The sequence below is a fragment of the Argopecten irradians genome, chromosome 15 (genome assembly GCF_041381155.1).
Source record: "Argopecten irradians isolate NY chromosome 15, Ai_NY, whole genome shotgun sequence".
Taxonomy (NCBI): domain Eukaryota; kingdom Metazoa; phylum Mollusca; class Bivalvia; order Pectinida; family Pectinidae; genus Argopecten; species Argopecten irradians.
Window position 1 is genome coordinate 32,067,179 of NC_091148.1, and position 16,057 is coordinate 32,083,235.

General features: G+C 33.7%; 1 protein-coding gene across 1 annotated transcript in view; it reads right to left on the reverse strand.

Moving 5' to 3' along the window:
• The window catches only part of LOC138308846 (tetraspanin-1-like), a 50,107-nt gene extending 42,619 nt beyond the window's left edge, over nucleotides 1–7,488 (reverse strand). The window contains exon 1 of the mRNA XM_069249873.1: nucleotides 7,302–7,488. The gene's annotated coding sequence lies outside the window, so the exon portion shown is untranslated. The remainder of the gene's footprint in view (nucleotides 1–7,301) is intronic.
• Nucleotides 7,489–16,057: the final 8,569 nt, after the last annotated feature.

A 16,057-nucleotide genomic window follows, 5' to 3' on the forward strand; every position in this document is an offset into this window, starting at 1 on the left:
ATCAAGACTAATGTTATCATGTATGATTGTACGTCGGGTGAAATTAGAATAGGATGCACGTGTATCCTTATTACCATACCATATATAAATTAGAATATGATGCACGGGTACCCTTATTGTCATACCAGATATAAATTATAAAATGATGTACGTTTACCCTTATTACCATACCATATATAAATTAGAATATGATGTACGTGTACCTTTATTACCATACCATATATAAATTAGAATATGATGTACGTGTACCATTATTGCGATACCATATATGAATTAGAATATGATGCACGTGTACCCTTATTGTCATACCATATATAAATTAGAATATGATGCACGTGTATCCTTATTGTCATACCATATATAAATAAGAATAGGATGCACGTGTACCCTTATTACCATACCATATATAAATAAGAATAGGATACACGTGTATCCGTATTACCATACCATATATAAATAAGAATACGATGCACGTGTACCCTTATTGTCATGCCATATATAAATTAGAATATGATGCGTGTGTATCCTTATTCCCATACCATATATAAATTAGAATATGATGTACGTGTACCATTATTACCATACCTTTTATGAATTAGAATATGATGCACGTGTACCCTTATTGTCATACCATATATAAATTAGAATATGATGCACGTGTATCCTTATTACCATACCATATATAAATTAGAATATGATGCACGTGTATCCTTATTACCATACCATATATAAATTAGAATATGATGCACGTGTATCCTTATTACCATACCATATATAAATTAGAATATGATGCACGTGTACCCTTATTATAATACTATATATAAATTAGAATATGATGCACGTGTACCATTATTACCATACCATATATAAATTGGAATATGATGCACGTGTATCCTTATTACCATACCATATATAAATTAGAATATGATGCACGTGTATCCTTATTACCATACCATATATAAATTAGCATATAATGCACGTGTATCCTTATTACCATACCATATATAAATTAGAATATGATGCACGTGTACCCTTATTACCATACCATATATAAATTAGCATATGATGCACGTGTACCCTTATTGTCATACCATATATAAATTAGAATATGATGCACGTGTACCCTTATTACCATACCATATATAAATAAGCATATGATGCACGTGTACCCTTATTGTCATACCATATATAAATTAGAATATGATGCACGTGTACCCTTATTACCATACCATATATGAATTAGAATATGATGCACGTGTACCCTTATTACCATACCACATATAAATTAGAATATGATGCACGTGTACCCTTATTATAATACTATATATAAATTAATATTATTTGATTCGGCTTTACACCCAATAAGTTGAAAGGACGGCCTTCTCTATATACAATGCTTTGTTATGTGTTTGAATGTTTGTGTGTTTTGGGAGACTGTGGTATGTTTGTGTGTTTTGGGAGGCTGTGGTTTGTTTGTGGGTTTTGTGAGGCTGTGGTATGTTTGTGTGTTTTGGGAGGCTGTGGTATGTTTTGTGTTTTGCGAGGCTGTGGTATGTTTGTGTGTTTTGCGAGGCTGTGGTATGTTTGTGGGATTTGTGAGGTTGTGATATGTTTGTGTGCTTTGGGAGGCTGTGGTATGTTTGTGTGTTTTGGGAGGCTGTGGTTTGTTTGTGTGTTTTGTGAGGCTGTCGTATGTTTGTGTGTTTTGGGAGGCTGTGGTATGTTTGTGTGTTTTAGGAGGCTGCGGTATGTGTTATGTATGACACTAAATACGTGTTGTTATTAGATAAGGGAGATAACTCCTATAGCTTTATTATCAATACATCCTATAAAGGTCATATCATTGATTTAGGTTATATAACTTTCTAGAATATTATCATGTATAAACAAATGTGTTTGTAAACATGTTGATTATAAGTAGAGATCTAGAATGATCTATTTCCAGAAAGTTCTGTGTGTTTAGTTGTTTACTGTTTTTAGTTAGATATTTCTAGAAGTAGAAGGTTCTCCAATATTCTTGAATTAGGGTTTAGCTATATATACTCCAGCTGTCCAAGGCTAATCAGAACTGTAATGAGACCTGTAATGAGACATATCAAGAATTGTACAGTGCCATAATATTCTATTGGGAGAGCTATTGTGACTTTATCTGTTGATTGTTACAATACTTTATGTGGATTTATTCATACTGCCTGGAACTTTACAAATCATCCGTGGATATAACCATATAACCAACCATGGTATATTTCCCTGATAAGGAGGGTTCATGAAACGAATAACATTTCGTATAATAAAAATTAAAATTCTGCAAACTCAAACAGCCAATATACAGGTAAAAAAACCAGACAATATCGCCTGCTTATGACATTTTAATTCATTACATTCAGTACTTTAAATAACTCTGACAGTATTTTGGAAAACATATCTTGTAGATGCAATTCATAAAAAAATGCTGAGTGAAATAGTAAGTATATCACTGTCACTTGCTTGAAGAATATGTGTTTTTATACTAAGTGTGAAGGACGGTTAATGTGGTATTGTTCGTAGTGGTTCTAACTATAGAAATAGAAAAGTTAGGAACAGGCAGCCACTTCGACAGATAGCGGTATTCGGGGAATGCAAACTCGAGTTGCAGGAGTTTTACAAATATCAGAACGATTTTCAGGATAAAATGTTTTACAAGACACTCTCAAATTTTTTCCGTATTTTAACTATTTTGTATTTTTCTAAAGTAGTAAAGGGCCTAAAATGATGTTTCCTAACAACACTATAGGTATGTGGCAAGGAGACCCCTTGTGTCCACTTTTTGAACATATTTATCTTTTATTTTTTAACCATTTTCTTAATAAAAATACTTCATTTCGTATTTATACCCTTTTATAATTATATTTTCCCCTTAGTTTTACTACATAGTGATTTTTTCGAGCAAAACATTAAAATTTTTGTCATGATGAAAATGGAGGATTTCGGGGTTGCTCGAAATATTTGGCATGTTATCGATTTTGTCCACACTTTTAAACCATTTTAAAAACATGCTATAGGTATAATTTTATAACATAATTTTAAAAAAAAAAAATGAATTCCGGGAAAAACATTCAATAGGCTCAAACGTAGCCAGGAAATTTTCTAAAAAAAAACAACAACAATTTTTACCATAGCTGACTGTAAATTCAAAATTGATCATAGACACCATAATAAAACAACAATTAGTGATATAATTTTGTAAACCAACATATATAATATAAAATTAGTGCATTTTTATTCTTGCATTTTCCCTAACAGTACAAAAATGGCTAACAATAAGATATGATCTTGGGTGAAACAAATAGTTTCTTTTTAATATCAGAAATCTAATAATTGTTGGAAAGAAATATATTTTCGTCAGCAACTCAAAATCAAAAGATACAAATTAAGGTTATCCATCCGTCTTATGTAGATAAAAGCTATTTTAAATTGAATTAAAAATGATTAAAGAGGGAAACAGAGTTACTGTACGTTTGGTTTTCAAATAAAACATGTAAATGTATAATCTAAAGAGAATACAAGCACCACAAAGGCAACAAACCTTGACTTTGACCAATCAGGGGGCCTTTATTCAATTACCCATAACCCAAATGTACCAATTTTCACTTATATATGTATCAATTTCTAAATTTAAACCAATCAGAGGCCTCCATTTTGTTTCCATGACAACCAATCTTTTTGAAAGTGATATCATGTTTTTCAGCATACTCCATAACCTCTATATACCAATTTTCACTTAACTATGACTTCATTTAAATTTCAGCCAAATAAAGGCATCACTAATTTTCACTTACATAGGACTATATTTGCATTCTGAGTGTTTCCTCACTAAATGAATCAACCAACTGACGAAAACATACATTTGCCTATTTCAAACAATGCACCAGTTTCATATCAATAAAAAATAGTCCTCCACAATATTTCAATGTATAATATCTAATGTGTTGTTTCCTGAAATAGAATCAGCTAAGGTTTACTGTAATAAGTCAATCAAATCTTATTTTAACTATATTTCTTGTTTATCGTTTGTCATTTGCGAATGCAGTTTGGCCCTAAATGACCTTAGTTGTCGATGGGCCGTAAAACTCAAACAAACAAATCATTTGCGAAAATAGGTCGACCTGAAGGCGGAAGCTTGAAAACGCGACATTGTGGAACGATTTCGTCATCCAGCTGTTCCATTAATTTTGTTTCTCGTCGTATATAGGTGTCATAATTTTAAATATCATATAAAAGAGCCTTTCAATAATTTTTGTTTTCATAGATTATGCTAATGTAAATATATGGATTGAATATATTTTCTAATTTTCATAGCGGCTAAGAATAGCAGAAGCTATCTACATATCTTCCGAGGAGCGCTCCTCGGAAGATATGTAGATAGCTTCTGCTATTCACAGCCGCTATGAAAATTAGAAAAATACATTCAATCCCTATATGTATAGCTGGTTTGCTAACAAAGAAGTAGTATGTTGCTACCTGCACTTTCTATTTTCAAATCACTCAAAACCTGTTTTCCCGAATTTTCATTTCGAATTTACACATAGACAGGAAAAGTGAAGAGAATATTTTTAACGCAGGGTAAAATTGTAGACAAAGCCCGTAACTGGGTGAAATGAGATGACAAAGAGCAATGTTTCGATTTCATTTGTTCCCAAAAGAGTTAATTTTTCGTAATAAATATTAATTCAAACAAAATTTTCCGTTAAAAATCTAAAAGAAATTATTTAAATATAAATTAACGATCTACTCAAATGATTTATGAATAAAAATGTAAAATATTTAACGATGGCTTACCTATTTTTCATGTTAGTGTAGGTAGTTTTAGGGAAATACGAAGAATCCAGGCCCTTTGGGCCTTTTAAAAATCACAAAAGTGTCATTTTAAAGGGATAAAATTGGGATGTGGGCAGCTCCTTTGGGTTTTTTTAACACTAGCTTGAACACCTCTTTTACCACGGATAAAACAGTATTTACGATACTTTGCCTTGTACTCTATCTTTTGACCAACGATACAAAAATTAAATTCAACCTCTTTATGTAGTTAAGGTGAGACTCGCTCGTTACTTGACTCGACAAGAGTGTTACTTACCAACAAACACAAAAATCTGAGTGTACTCTCGTCATAAACCGCTTAGCGTTTATTTAGAGTACACTCAGATTTTTGTGCTATATCTCCATAACATAAAAAATATATTCAAGTTAATCCTTAAATAATTGTGGCGACATGGTTTTGCGGTTTAAACATCAAAAGCTTTATTTAACTCAAGTCACAGATGCTCCATCGCCTACAGAGCATAAACGATACTCAGCAATCGAACAATATCTGATCTATATCCGTGTTTATATGTATCTAATTAACAAATTAATGCGTATAAAAGTAATTTATTTTGCTTTTGGTGCACAATAAGTGTTTATTTCCATATAGGGTATAGTGTCATGGAATTTTTTCGGGACGCAATTAATTATATTTTATATTTTTGATGTTGAATTCAAATAAGTATTGCAAAGTATCGAAATATGCTAATTCGTCTGCACATGTTTTGATAGAGAAAATACCATTTGCCAGCGGTGGAGTATCTTTAATTGGTCGCGAAAGAACAGAAAGAGATACTAAACCCACTCTTCTATCGCAAATCGGGCCGTTTATCCAGAAACTTGTTTGTAACACATCCTACACGCCCAATATCATATATACACTTTTAGATTGTCTTTAATGAATATCGAACGACCCACATAAAATATTACATAGATTTTATCAATGACACTTTGCAAAATATTAATGACATTATTACGGTGTCCATAAAACAGTGCATATTCACTGGCAACAACTTCAATTTCAACAAATTTAATATCTTAAAAAAATGTAAAGGGATCAAACAAAAGGTTTAGCCTATGTTCTCTCCCAGATGTCACTGGCAACAATGCAAGCGTCGCTGCAACGTTTTCCGACATTCTATCACAAACCCTCCGTATCTCTGGTAAAGTTGTTTATTAAAATTGTTCAAGTTCACTAGATTCTTGAGACAATAGTCGAGGTGTATGATGTTTGGGTATACTGTATATTTCTAGTCACTCATATCTCAGGACCGATTTCTAAGGTATATTTTAGGAGGAATCGCGTTTGTCTTTCATCACCTGGCACACCTTGCAGTGACCGGGCATTCGGCCCGACTGACGATCGCAATCTGGCCCACGTTAGATATCACTATATGGCCTTACCTATATCAGAATAGACTTCTCAATTAGTTTTTGTTTTATCATACTGCTGTTACCATGACAATATTACTTTCTTACATCATATTTTTGTTGAAAAAAGCGGTTCAGGGGCTCTACATTCCACAAATATCCCTCCATGGCCCAGTTTCATGATCATTCCCTTAACTTAAAATTCTCCATAGGAAAGCATTACAAAAGTTAAGGAAAAATCTTATGTTAAGGAGCCTTCCTTAAAATCTGTAACGCTTTCCTATGGGGAATTTTAAGTTAAGGGATTCCTTAAATTTAAGGAATGTTCATGAAACTGGTCCATGATCTACTAAGGTGTGTTTAACTTCTAAAACTTACTTCATCAACTTGTCATCCACCTACTAAAGCTCCCATAGGAACAACTCTGTCCAATCAAGTCTGATAGAATACACAATCAACTCAGAAGCTGTGTTATATCCCGGCAACGTGTGTAATCCACAACCAAACATAGTATCTCACAAGTTCTTGGTAGGACAATGTATCAAAAGAGATGAAATCCAACAACAAAGTTATTCGTCAGCTATGGATCGCAAAACCACAACAATATATCGAAGCAAATGAAATACACGAACACTACACTAATTGAAAACTTACGTGTTTTACTCCGGAAACTTGTTTTATGTCACCAAAAATCCTTGTATATCATTTACAAAGCTCTTTGTACGACAAAATGTGAAAACGGGATGAAATCAAAGAACAATGGAGATAGAAAGAGAGAAGATAGCTAATACCTGTAGCTGGACGTACTATATTGTTCTTACCTGTAGCTGGACGTACTATATTGTTCTTACCTGTAGCTGGACGTACTATATTGTTCTTACCTGTACCGGGACGTACTATATTGTTCTTACCTGTAGCTGGACGTACACAGAGATCCCCTCTACTCGGATGTTTGATACAGAGCTCTGTAAATCACATATGTATATTATTATTGTTCTTACCTGTAGCTGGACGTACACAGAGATCCCCTCTACTCGGATGTTTGATACAGAGCTCTGTAAATCACATATGTATATTATTATTGTTCTTACCTGTACCGGGACGTACACAGAGATCCCCTCTACTCGGATGTTTGATACAGAGCTCTGTAAATCACATATGTATATTATTATTGTTCTTACCTGTACCGGGACGTACACAGAGATCCCCTCTACTCGGATGTTTGATACAGAGCTCTGTAAATCACATATGTACATATGTATATTATTATTTTTTGTCCATTGTACGTACATCCATGCCTGGCACAGGTGGTACAAGTATTCAATATTATTCACCAGGGAATGGCAGGGGATTTATTTCGCGGCGTGTTCGTATAAGAACACTGATAAATGGGCTACAACACTTTGATACCGAGTAAGATTAATAAAAAATAACGTGTGTGATAAATCAGGAAAAGTCTTGAAAATAAATTATATTCCATAATGTTTAAACTATATAGATTCAATATAATTTTTCAGACCATGGAACGAGGTTATGGTTGTCAATAAACTTTTGAGTTACACACTATAATTATAAAAACGCTATAACTATAAATTCAAAGTCAAGGTTTAGTTTTAAATGTTTATTTTATATATTAATAATGTCAAACCCGATAGAAATCCGTGATGATGTAGACTTCTTGGGGTTCCCTCTATCAGGCCCCTATTACTCACGGTGTTACATCTAAGTTCGGTCGATATTTGATTTATTTTCTAAATAGGACAGTGTAACAGCTGGTTCTGATGTCCGCTAAAATCACATACGTCATAACTATATTGTTAATAACGTTACATTTTCGGTGAACTACGTATACAACTACCGGAAATAATGTGTCATGTGATAATCATTAATTAACACGATAACAAGGGAATGACCTGAATAAATTAATCAATGGAAAGGTTGAAGGTATTGTATTTTATGGAAATAACGGAGCCGATTTAAAAACATTATATTCATGTTTTCACACTTTATTTTTCACCCCAAACAAGCAAAAATCAAATTACTTCTAAGTCATTTGAACGTTTGAAAATTTGAGCAATACCATTGAACTTCTGCTAGAAAAAGATTCGAATCACAAGAACGTTTGAACCGCTTAGTAATATAATGAGTTTACTGCAAAGCATCATATCCATGGTGATTACTTTTCCTTCCTATATCAAACCAATAAGGCCTCCGAAAACATTGCTTGACAATGTGTAAAGTTAAATGCTGAAGATATGGATTTTCCTTATATTTTTACCTGTTACCTTACATATGTGTTACCTTAGAAGTGCTCAAAACTTTGTGCCCGAATATATGTATGTATATATATATATATATTTATTATAATACTTTATTGGATGAAATATTCGTAATAGTCTACATTTCAATTGACGCCATTACTTTTTGAGCAAAACTTTTCTCTGATGAAAACTCATAATAACAAGACATAATTATCACTACTTCCTACCCACATAAGGGCAGGTAATTCTCTAATATGCAAATACATAATAATGAAATTCGAGATTTTGATTAAGATTACATGACTTCCGTTATTATATTGATCTATACAACATCTAACATATCCAAAAAGATTAATAAAACTAGGTTTGCCAATCTTAAGAGTATAGACGTACGTGGACTTTATTATCGAAACATTTTATTGGGACATGAACCTTAAACAATTTGTTCTGTATGCTTAGATATGGTTTTCAGATGTTTATTGAATATTTCATTACAATGATTGGTTATCTAAAACGACAGGAAAACGTGGGGAATACCAACCCCAGAAATGATAAAAATAGACCTTCAGATTCTATTTTGGAACACAAAACGAAAGCTGGCCAAAAGCGAGGTTATAATGAACAACAAACTTACTGACATGACAAGAAATATTAGTTTTCCACGTTTTAAGATTATTTTCTAATTTACGATGGTTGACAAATGAAGTTTAAGCAATATTTGTTATAAAACGATTTGTATTTAGCGGAAGAATTATAAGTTAAAAGTCAAACGAGACTTTTCATTCGACAGGGCACCGCGAAGGGAGGTTCCTGACTTATTGCACATATGTACATCATACAAGTATAAAGTGGGAAATTGCTTCCGTCTCTTGCATTTGAGCAATCACGTTACTGACTCTTGACGAACATTGTTTTCGTTTTTTTCGCTTCACCCACGTTTTTGACCCACCATTTTGTTTACATTCATTTAATTTGTGCAGTGCATTGTGGGAGGTCACTAAAGTACAAAACTACTATTGTATCGTTATAAAATTCGACCGCGCCGGTTCAAAATACAGGAAGATGGAATTTCCATTATAATTACTTTATTCCACATATTTGCACAATAACTGATATACAAAATGTGTATTACTTAGTAAGGTATCTGACACGTCTTAAATAAGTATTTTACTCAAATTTACATGGTTTATCTAGGTTCATGTCCTTTTAACTATTCAATGACATAAAGGCCATGGGCTCGGAGGGTCCCACATGCAACCTAACCCCCCCCACCTCCGAACCAACATGTTTTATTCAACTGCGCATGTCATCAGATTCACAGAGACGCTTTAAATTGTTTAGGTAAAGGGGAAAAACTCGTGAGACCTTATGAACTTATGATACAGTATAGTTAAGATAGGTTGAATAATGGACAATTTTGATTTAATTTAACTTTACCAAAAATACAATGCATTATCTTATTATTATAGTCCTATAAATGTAATTAACTCAGCTGATTAATAAAGTATATTGAAATACTGTAGCATTACTATAACTTTTTTTCATTAGCACTGTCACTTTAAGACAACCAATATTTTGTCAATAATGGAAATAAACTACTTAAGTTTGTAACTTTCGGAAAACATAAACTTTGACAAAATACGTGTTCAAACAACTATCAGAACTCTTGTTCTGGCATACAGCACAGGGATTATTGTGCCCTTTTTCTACAGTGCTGATGCAACAAAATTAACATTGAAAAGTCTGTACCAATCTTAATATATTATATTATTATTATTAATAATATAACAAGCTAACCGATACTTACATTATATATATCATTGGCTTCTTAGGTAAAATATGTGTTCTCGTTTAAATATCACATACAGTATATATAACAATAATGACAATAAAAAAGCTAACCTAATTTTATAACAGATACGTATAATTCATTTTTCACAAAAAAATAATGCGGGCAGCCACTTGAAATATCATGATACACACGTGCATATCAAAAGGTCTCCAATACTTTTAAATGACATACGTATCAAATTACTAGTAAACGTTTCTGTCAAAATTTGCGTGCCCCTGTGTTTTGGCTGAGGTGACCAAGATTGCATTTTACGGATTCGGAATAGCAGTTGAAACTGCTTGTTTTACACATGTTCAGAGAAATTTAACTGTCAAAAACAGATATATCTAGATTTGATATCCCATGAAAAGTTACATAATATAAGACCACGATCGAGAGCATCGTGGGTAGCGTTAGGCCAAGGACGTCTCCTTGTAGGCGGTGTATGGGATTTGCAAATTATTTAGTCTAGATGAAATAAATGGTTATTCTAGGTACTGGTGTATGTAAATAATGAATGTACTTGCAATATTTCCAACGTTGGAATTTTTATTTTGCTATAATTAACATCGATGCCGCCACCGTTTGTGCGATGAGATGAGGAGTTGTTGCCGAGTCATCTTGGTTTTCACTGTCGACACCAAAATAAAACTTGTATTGTAAGATAGTGAACGTGTATTATGTTTATCCTGCAAATTTTTCATTATATATACAAAAAATGGTATTCAAAACGAAAGCAAATTGCCTGTAATTTACACGACTTCGCTCAAAGCGAAGTGCTTCTTTGACGACCAAGAAAAGATACGCTCACTCAACGGAATGAGTGTGTACTCCATTTTACTACCTTGGGAAATATGTAAGCGACGTCATTCCGATGATTGTGACGTCATTGTTTGGCGGGACTGACCGCCGTTTCAGTCACTTCTACTAAAAGTGACGTCACTGGAATGTTCGGGATCAAGTCATCAAATTTAGAAATTGAATCAAACGAAAGAAATTAAACATTTATTTACTGATATCGTAGGACACAAAAAAACAGGGCCCTGATTAATATTACTGATATCGTAATATTTTCCTATTACAACTATTACAGGAATTTCTTATTATCCGGTATCGAGTTCTGTGCCCGACTTATGTCGATATCAGTGCTGAAAGTGCATTGTTTCTTGATATTGTTCCGCTTGTTTTGTTGACTTTAAATTCGTAAAATGAACTTAACCCGCGAAGGGCGCCAGAACGCTTGTTTTCAACGGGAATAAACACCGTAGTGATAAAGACCTTTCAAGTATGGCAACTGTGAATAATTTCATCAGGGAAATAGGGACACAAAAAGTCGATTTTCTCCAAAAGTAAGTAAGTTACACTACATTAATTTTGCTGGAACACTTAAAAAGTCGTTCTGATTTTAGAACAATTGGAATTATGAAGATATCTCTTACAGTATTTTCATTATTATTATTATATATAATGTAAGTTAATTATAATTACCAGCTAACCGATACTTACATTATATATATCATTGGCTTCTTAGGTAAAATATGTGTTCTCGTTTAAATATCACATACAGTGTATATAACAATAATGACAATAAAAAAGCTAACCTAATTTTATAACAGATACGTATAATTCATTTTTCACAAACAAATAATGCGGGCAGCCACTTGAAATATCATGATACACACGTGCATATCAAAAGGTCTCCAATACTTTTAAATGACATACGTATCAAATTACTAGTAAACGTTTCTGTCAAAATTTGCGTGCCCCTGTGTTTTGGCTGAGGTGACCAAGATTGCATTTTACGGATTCGGAATAGCAGTTGAAACTGCTTGTTTTACACATGTTCAGAGAAATTTAACTGTCAAAAACAGATATATCTAGATTTGATATCCCATGAAAAGTTACATAATATAAGACCACGATCGAGAGCATCGTGGGTAGCGTTAGGCCAAGGACGTCTCCTTGTAGGCGGTGTATGGGATTTGCAAATTATTTAGTCTAGATGAAATAAATGGTTATTCTAGGTACTGGTGTATGTAAATAATGAATGTACTTGCAATATTTCCAACGTTGGAATTTTTATTTTGCTATAATTAATATCGATGCCGCCACCGTTTGTGCGATGAGATGAGGAGTTGTTGCCGAGTCATCTTGGTTTTCACTGTCGACACCAAAATAAAACTTGTATTGTAAGATAGTGAACGTCTACTATGTATACAAATCCTGCAAATTTTTCATTATATATACAAAAAATGGTATTCAAAACGAAAGCAAATTGCCTGTAATTTACACGACTTCGCTCAAAGCGAAGTGCTTCTTTGACGACCAAGAAAAGATACGCTCACTCAACGGAATGAGTGTGTACTCCATTTTACTACCTTGGGAAATATGTAAGCGACGTCATTCCGATGATTGTGACGTCATTGTTTGGCGGGACTGACCGCCGTTTCAGTCACTTCTACTAAAAGTGACGTCACTGGAATGTTCGGGATCAAGTCATCAAATTTAGAAATTGAATCAAACGAAAGAAATTAAACATTTATTTACTGATATCGTAGGACACAAAAAAACAGGGCCCTGATTAATATTACTGATATCGTAATATTTTCCTATTACAACTATTACAGGAATTTCTTATTATCCGGTATCGAGTTCTGTGCCCGACTTATGTCGATATCAGTGCTGAAAGTGCATTGTTTCTTGATATTGTTCCGCTTGTTTTGTTGACTTTAAATTCGTAAAATGAACTTAACCCGCGAAGGGCGCCAGAACGCTTGTTTTCAACGGGAATAAACACCGTAGTGATAAAGACCTTTCAAGTATGGCAACTGTGAATAATTTCATCAGGGAAATAGGGACACAAAAAGTCGATTTTCTCCAAAAGTGAGTAAGTTACACTACATTAATTTTGCTGGAACACTTAAAAAGTCGTTCTGATTTTAGAACAATTGGAATTATGAAGATATCTCTTACAGTATTTTCATTATTATTATTATATATAATGTAAGTTAATTGTAATTACCAGCTAACCGATACTTACATTATATATATTATTGGCTTCTTAGGTAAAATATGTGTTCTCGTTTAAATATTACATACAGTGTATAACAATAATGACAATAAAAAAGCTAACCTAATTTTATAACAGATACGTATAATTCATTTTTCACAAACAAATAATGCGGGCAGCCACTTGAAATATCATGATACACACGTGCATATCAAAAGGTCTCCAATACTTTTAAATGACATACGTATCAAATTACTAGTAAACGTTTCTGTCAAAATTTGCGTGCCCCTGTGTTTTGGCTGAGGTGACCAAGATTGCATTTTACGGATTCGGAATAGCAGTTGAAACTGCTTGTTTTACACATGTTCAGAGAAATTTAACTGTCAAAAACAGATATATCTAGATTTGATATCCCATGAAAAGTTACATAATATAAGACCACGATCGAGAGCATCGTGGGTAGCGTTAGGCCAAGGACGTCTCCTTGTAGGCGGTGTATGGGATTTGCAAATTATTTAGTCTAGATGAAATAAATGGTTATTCTAGGTACTGGTGTATGTAAATAATGAATGTACTTGCAATATTTCCAACGTTGGAATTTTTATTTTGCTATAATTAATATCGATGCCGCCACCGTTTGTGCGATGAGATGAGGAGTTGTTGCCGAGTCATCTTGGTTTTCACTGTCGACACCAAAATAAAACTTGTATTGTAAGATAGTGAACGTGTATTATGTTTATCCTGCAAATTTTTCATTATATATACAAAAAATGGTATTCAAAACGAAAGCAAATTGCCTGTTATTTACACGACTTCGCTCAAAGCGAAGTGCTTCTTTGACGACCAAGAAAAGATGCGCTCACTCAACGGAATGAGTGTGTACTCCATTTTACTACCTTGGGAAATATGTAAGCGACGTCATTCCGATGATTGTGACGTCATTGTTTGGCGGGACTGACCGCCGTTTCAGTCACTTCTACTAAAAGTGACGTCACTGGAATGTTCGGGATCAAGTCATCAAATTTAGAAATTGAATCAAACGAAAGAAATTAAACATTTATTTACTGATATCGTAGGACACAAAAAACAGGGCCCTGATTAATATTACTGATATCGTAATATTTTCCTATTACAACTATTACAGGAATTTCTTATTATCCGGTATCGAGTTCTGTGTCCGACTTATGTCGATATCAGTGCTGAAAGTGCATTGTTTCTTGATATTGTTCCGCTTGTTTTGTTGACTTTAAATTCGTAAAATGGACTTAACCCGCGAAGGGCGCCAGAACGCTTGTTTTCAACGGGAATAAACACCGTAGTGATAAAGACCTTTCAAGTATTGCAACAGTGAATAATTTCATCAGGGAAATAAGGACACAAAAAGTCGATTTTCTCCAAAAGTGAGTAAGTTACACTACATTAATTTTGCTGGAACACTTAAAAAGTCGTTCTGATTTTAGAACAATTGGAATTATGAAGATATCTCTTACAGTATTTTTATTATTATTATTATATATAATGTAAGTTAACTATTTACACATCAAGCCTTTTTGATGCCTTTAAAGTTCTTCCAGACCTGGTTACTACTAGTCCTGGTGGAGGGCTAGGGGTGTTTCCTTCATCCTTTGGCATTAATGGTGGTGTTTCACTTGTATGTTCCATGGTCGGACTTTTAGGGATGTCTGTGTCCTCTACGTCCTCATCACTAGAGTTAAGTGCAGGACTCATGGGTGCTCTTGTCTCGTGGAGATGTTTACGGTTTCTTCTGAATAACTTCCCGTTCCCATTGTTCTTAACAATATAAGACCTGGGTTTTTCTGCCTTGCGGACAACAGTAGCTGGTGTTAATGATTTGTTTCCAGGTGTCCTCATTTGTACTGTAACTCCTTCTTCAAGGGGAGGCAACTCTTTGACTCCTCTCCTTTTGTCATAGAAGAATTTCTGTTTTTCTCTTTGTTTGTCCATGAAACTCTTCACTTTCTTACTGTCACAGGTTGAAGGTTTTAGGATTTCCTTGGAGACTGGTAGTGCATTCCTTGGACGCCTATTCATCAAAAGTTGTGCTGGTGACAGATTTAGACCTTCAAGGGGTGTTGTACGATAGTCTAGTAATGCAAGCTGTTTTTCATCTGTTTTCCTCCATAACTGTTTTAAGAGAGCAACCAACTAAATAATTTTACATAGACCACAGTGTTAAACTTTGTTAAAGTTTTGTACTGTATTACTAAAACCATATATTAGTTAGCTATTGTGTTCTTTAATTAATGTCTAGGTTCTCATATAACACTAGATAGAAAAAAAAGTGTGGGTCCTTCGGCTCAAACTCCAACCAGGGTAGCTTTATTGAAATCAGGCGCATTTTGACTAAAAAATCCTGAAATTCTAATGTTTTTACCTATTCATTATCAAAATTGATATTTTGAACCTAAATCGCAATATGAATTTCCAAATTCTAGAACTGCTCCCAGTCCATCTTTACTAGCATCACACTCAATACTGACTGGTTTTCTGACATCATAAAATGCTAACACTGGTGGTTCACTACAGATTTGTTTGAGTTTTCTGAAACTCTCACTTTGCTCATGATTCCATTGGAATTCTATGTCTGACTTCAATAGTACTCTGAGGGGTGCATCAATCTGACTTAGATTGGGTATGAATTTAGATAGGTACTGGACCAATCCAAAAAAACCTTCTGATTCCCTCCTTATCCTCAGGTATAGGCATTCCTAGAATAGCCATGAC